Genomic DNA, 6569 nt, shown 5'->3' on the forward strand with positions numbered 1-6569 from the left:
TGGTGTAGCCAGCCATGGGATCTTTGGGACCATCATCAGATACAGATAAGATCATACGTAAACCTACCCGGGTAGTGAAAAGGACATACATACCTCAAGGAACACACACATCAAGGACTTTGGTGCACTTCAAACTCAGCAACTTTATTTTCTTTAACTCTGTTGAATAATCTCACAAAGGGACATTTTTTTTATAAGTTATTTATTTTGGGCCTCATTATCGTGGGCCTGTGCCCTCAGGAAGCCGGCTTAGATAGGCAGGGAGTGTGAATTATTTTTTATAAAGTTATACAACATATATCTCAAACTTACCTGTTTTTGTGGTATCTGTATCTGTGATATCTGCTGCTGACCTTTTATTATTTCAGGCTCTGTGGTCGTACCTAGAGCTTCTGATATTAGCCCAGTTTTAATTTATAGTTGATTAACTATATTATAGTTGATTGTAGTTATCAGTTACACTCACTTAGAGACACAGGTTACACTTAGTTCTCCTGCAGCTGACAAAACTCCATTTGAAGAAGTTCCAATCACAAAATATGGGAAACTTTGATAATATATTGTAACAACTAGTTATTCATGAAATCATTTGCAAAGCACCCGTGGTGTTGTGACTGAAAATTGCAGCTGTTGCAATTAAATTAGTTTAGTTCTAGTTCCTGAATGTCTGTTTACCTTTGGTTTTATCTGTGTGTTGTGTTGTATTGAAACTGAACTGTGAGCTGTTTTCACCAGGTCTCCCTCATGAAGGAGATTTATATCTTAAGGGACATCCTGATTAAATAAGGGTTCAAAAATATTAAATTATACATTAGGGAATATATTCTTTTGATGGAACATATTCTCAGACGTGTGTGTGATACAATGATGCACACAAGCTAAGGAGGTGCGTGTGTGCACGTGTGTACAGTACACATACTGTACATTAATGTAAACAGATGAGTTGACACAATGTAGCCCACTGTAAGCTGCAACCCATTTACTGTGAGAAAATGAGAGTCATCAATATTACATATAGCACTTTTCCATTTTGTGTGCGTGTGTTCTTGTGCGTCTTGTCTCACATTGATTCAGACTTCAGGCTGCAACCCAGTCAGCTAACATGCTTCTGAATAAAATAAATCTGACCTCAGAGGCAGAGGCTCCTGACACAGAGCTGTCGTATCCTTTTACATTCTGGATGACACACGCACACACACACCCACATGCACACTTACAAACATGCACAAACTCACAGACACACACTGATGTTCATCTACCCAGTGGTGCGATATGAGGCAGCAGCACAGAATGATTAATCACACCTGAGTTGAGGCACCTGCGTGTGTGTGTGTGTGTGTGTGTGTGTCTAACATAGACAAAGAATACAACACCAGATGAGAGCCAAATATAAAAAAAAGTGTGTCTCAACTCTCAACATGACCCGCATCCCTCGTATCAGAAAGACAAAAGACAACAGACAACTATAACCACACCACCGTCTTGTCATCTACCATGACCCAGTGGTCTTCTCAAAGGCGACACAGTTCTTATATGTGTTGTCTTAGGACATGAAAACATCTGAGCAGATACATGTATCATCACCTCTGCCTCTGAGTCTCAGTCCACATGTTGGGATTTCCATCCACATGCACATTGTGGATTTGGTCTGTGAAATTGCACATTTTAGAAAACTGCTGCCTGGGTGAAGAATTTTACAATCTCCTTCCACATTGTATTTGTAGACAAGACATGTGTAGACTAAGCTTTTGACTTATTGTCACACTGTCAGCTGCTGTGTCCACTGTTTGACATCAGTGTGTAACATCTTCATGCTTGTTTACACAAGGTGAGTTGTGTAATGGCACTGGATGTAGTCAAATGGAATTTCAACATTCAAACCCACATACTTACAGTTTTTGTATTGTTTTTATTATTTAATCAAAATTACTTTACAAAGCAGCCATGCAACGCTTGACTGGAACCAAATGACACTTCTTCTTTCAGCTGTATACAACACCACCGTAAACATCCATCTATTAATCATCTATCACTTTATTATCATGTCATGTAGCAGATGCTTTTATCCAAAGCGACTTACAATAAGTGCATTTCAACATTTGGGTACAAACGAGCTAGAAGTAAGTAAGTGCATTTTTTTTGTGTGTGTTGTCGTCTTAGTCGAGGTAGAGATGTGTTTTTAGTTGGCAGCAGAAGATGTGGAGGCTTTCTGGTGTCCGGATGTCAATGGGGAGCTCGTTCCACCATTTGGGAGACAGGACAGGGAACAGTCTTGAGTTTGGCGAATGACTCTGCCATCCTCTCAGTGAGGGGGCAGCAAGCCAGTTTGCCGATGCAAAGCAGAATGGGCATGATGGGGTATAGGGTTTGATCATGTCCTGGATGTAGGCTGGAGCATGGAACGCAAGCACTATAGTCTTAAAGCGGATGCGAGCAGCTACAGGAAGCCAGTGAAGGGTATGAGAGGGAGCTACCACAGATTTGTCGAGGGTGATGGTCAGGTCTGTGGTGGGAGAGCCCTTTCCTCAAAGAAAAAGAAACTCGGTCTTGTCAAGATTGAGTTTCAAGTGATGGTCAGACATCCACTGAGAGATGTCAGCCAGACAAGCAGAGATCTGTTCTGCTTCATGTGTTTTGGACCGGGAAAAAGAGAAAATGAGTTGGGTGTTGTCAGTGTAGCTGTGATAGGAAAAACCATGAGAGTGAATAACAGAACCAAGAGAGTTTGTGTACAGAGAGAAGAGGAGAGGGCCCAGGACAGAACCCTGAGGGACCCCAGTAGTTAGAGGACAAGGTTCCCACACAGATCCTCTCCAGGTTACTCTGTATGTTTGGTTTTAAAGATAGGATGAGAGTAGGGCAAGTGCAGAGCCTGAGACACCTAGTTCCTGAAGGGAGGAAGTAAGGATCTGGTGGTAATCTGTGTCAAACGCTGCAGAAAGTTCCAAGAGGATGAGCACAGAGGAGAGAGAGGCAGCCCTGGCAGTGTGGAGTTGCTCAATGACAGCAAGAAGAGCAGTTTCGGTTGAGTGACCTCCCTTAAAACCAGACTGATGAGGATCAAGAAGGTTGTTCCGGTAAAGGTAGGAAGAGAGTTGATTAAAGATAGCATGCTCCAGAGTTTTGGAAAGAAATAGAAGAAGAGAGACAGGTCTGTAGTTATTTACTTCAGACGGGTCGAGTGTAGTTTTTTTGAAGAGGGGGTCACTCTGGCCTCTTTAAGAGAGTAAGGAAAGCAACCAGATTATAGAGATGTGTTAATGAGATGGTCGAAGAAATGAAGAAGATCAGAAGCAGATGACTGAAGAAGGTGAGAAGGGATAGGGGTCATGGGGGCCGGAGGTGGGGCGGGCAGAGGTTATTAGGGAGATAACTTGACCTTGAGATAGAGGGGTGAAAGAGAAGATTGACTGTTTTTTGGGGTTAGAGAAAGAGGATTGAATTTTAGTTGATTGTTTGGCTGCAGAGATAGAGGCAGTGAAGCTGGAGAGAAGAGAATGATAGGAAAGCAGGTCGTCAGGGTGTTTTGATTTCCTCCATTTCTTTTCTGCTGTCCGTATTGTGGCTCTCTCAGCACCAAGGGGCTCCAACAATAACATTTTTATCCTCATCTTAGCAGACAAGATAGCAACAACAAAATTTCACCTTAACTAAAGAGACAAGTAAAAAGTCAAAGAACCCAGCTAGACACAATAGCAACCAATAAAAAAGCAACCAAATAAGAAAGATCTATTGAATGGATACTTAGCTTAGTTCCAGTAGTCCTGTGAGATACTCAGAATGTCCAAATGCACATTTTATCCTCACTGTCTTAAAAACTCACCACTGACACTTTCCCCTCTCTTCCCCTCTCATGACCATGTGCATTTGTTTTCAATGGAGCAGGTGAACACAAGTCCTGGAGCCATGTCCATGCCAGTCAGCATCCATTTTGCATGCATGTTTTTTTTTCAATTTTCACCATTTCAAAAAAAAAGTTGCCCGCTGTTTACTTGTGTGTGGTCACTTACTTGGTCAGACAGCCGTTCTTCTGGTTCCTATTCCTCGCTTTCTCCAACAACGGTTTTCTCGGTTGCATATTTTTCACCAGCTCTGCTATGATTAACATCTGAAATAACATTATTGGTGCCTTGATCTTATAGTTGGTACCTGTTGTGAGACCTCCGGATTCTGAGGACACCGGGTCCGCAGCCCTGAGCTTACAAGGTTGGTTTTCCACTAACAGACAGTATGGGGCAGTGGAGACAGCCCTCAATCTCCTTGCAACAAACCAATAAACTGTCCCAATGACTCCAAAGGTAAATTAGGGTAAAAATCCTGCATATTTGTGCTTTAACATCATCATCATGAACCTTGTCTGTGCTCTACCTCTTCCTCTTTTCCTCCTTCGTAGCAGCTCCATCTTCAACATCATTTGTCTAATATAATCACTGTCCCTCCTCTGCATGTGACCAAACCATGTCAACCTTGACTCTCTTACTTTATCCAATCCAACTTTATTTATCAAGTACTTAAAAGACAACAACAGCTGAAACAAAGTGCTGTTCATCAGATATAAATAAAACAAATAAAATATAATATAAAAAAAGAAACACAACAATAATAATAATAGACCTAAAAACAAAGAAAAAAACATACAATCAACAATAAAATATAAGTATAAAAACAACATAAACAAGGAAATCAGAGATGGCAGACTTCACTCCATTCACGCAACAAACCTCTGTTGGCCTGTATGTGTAAAAGATTTTGTGGCGCATCCACGCCGACTTTTCATACTGGGTCGAAAGCCAAAGAGTAAAAATGTTTTTTAAGATGAACCGTTTAACCTGAGCTGTCTCTCGAATATGCTAATTTCTAATCCTGTTCATTCAAGACACTCCCAATGAAAATCTCCGCACCTTCAGCCCTCCTCCTGTCTTTTAGACAATGCCACTGTCTCAAAGCTATACATCATAGCAGGTCTCACCACTGTCTTGTAGACCTTCCCTTTCACTTTTGCTCCTTCTGTCACATGTCATCCCTGACACTTGTCTCCACTCTGCCTGCACTCTCTTCTTCACCTCTCTTGTCCATTGCTTTGGAAGGTTGACCCCAAGTATTTAAACTCATCCACTTTCTCTACCTCTACCCCTTGTATCTTCACAGTACCACCTGTCTCACTGTCATTCACACACAGGTATTCTGTCTTACTCTAATCTTTCTTCTTTTTTTCGCAAGTGCATAATTCCCCCTCTCCAGGTTCTCTTCCTCCTGTCCCCTACTCTCACTACAGATTACAATATCATCACAATATTAATATTAATATTATGTGTGAGTATATCATACATCAATAAACTGGGACACACAAAGTTTGTTTGAGTTTGAGCTCATTGTAGCAGCTACATTTTAGTGTCCTTGTTTTTTTCTTTAATGGATGTTGTTTAGCTCAAATCAAAACGGTACCGTAACTACTGTAAGTACACATTGATATTTTATTATTTTATGATCTGTCAAATATGTTCAGTCTCAACTAAGAACACATTTTGTCTTTGTTTCCTTATATACATATCATTCATTGTGCTAATTACAAATATTTAATTTGCAAAAATGAAGAGTAGCACCAGGAAGCTGTGTGATACTGAAGATTTTTAAATTCCCTCTGTCTGATCCATTATATTCATTAATGGTCAGAATCATTTTTGCCTGTGGTTTTCACCTTTTTCGGTTGCCACAAGTTTTGTCCGAATTACTTTTTTTCCACTTCAGATTCAAAACACTGCAAATTTGGCGCATGGTGTGTAATTTTTAATTCATACACTTTATACATCAAGCATTTTGTTCTACAGCTGTAGAAATTAACGCTGTTCATCCTTTTAAAAGTTTCAAGTTGGCTTATACATGACTCCGTACTCCACTAAGTTCAGCACATTTGCATCTGCTTTGTAATATACGATTAATGTAGTTTCAAACACTTGAATTGTTCATTCATAAGTGACTGAAATACATTATGGTGCTGAGCAAGTTCATACATATGCACAGCATAAGAAAGAGGAGACTTCCAGGTACACACACACAAATGCGTGTGTCTGGTGGTGTTAATAGAAAATAGTGAATCAAATGAATAAATTATTTTCACTCCTTATCCACTCAGGGTGGAAATCCATTCTGTGTAATGGCTGTGGTTGTAAGGACACGACCAAGTGATTACTCAGTGTCTAATAGCTTTAGAGTCACTGACACTGTTATCATATTCCTAATGAATATATATACAGTATATACACTGAAGAGCTTTAATGGTGGATGCATATTTAAAAACCACCTGCGCTTTTTCTTATTTATAATATATAGTGACACAGTATATGAGCTAGTGTATTCTGACTGATCCATTGGTCTTCCTACACTTACGTCCTATATGTAAATATTTTAACAGCTATCCGGTGGATGACAATTGTGCTGCAACTTCCCTTTGCTCCTGAACCACAACTTATATGGTTTTCTTATTCTCCTGTTTGTCTACAAAATCTGGTGAGCCTTAAGGCTCTATAGATGGCACATGCTGCGTACGGCAAAGTGCGTGTCGCATATTG

Source organism: Solea solea, chromosome 14, assembly GCF_958295425.1.
Source record: "Solea solea chromosome 14, fSolSol10.1, whole genome shotgun sequence".
Taxonomy (NCBI): domain Eukaryota; kingdom Metazoa; phylum Chordata; class Actinopteri; order Pleuronectiformes; family Soleidae; genus Solea; species Solea solea.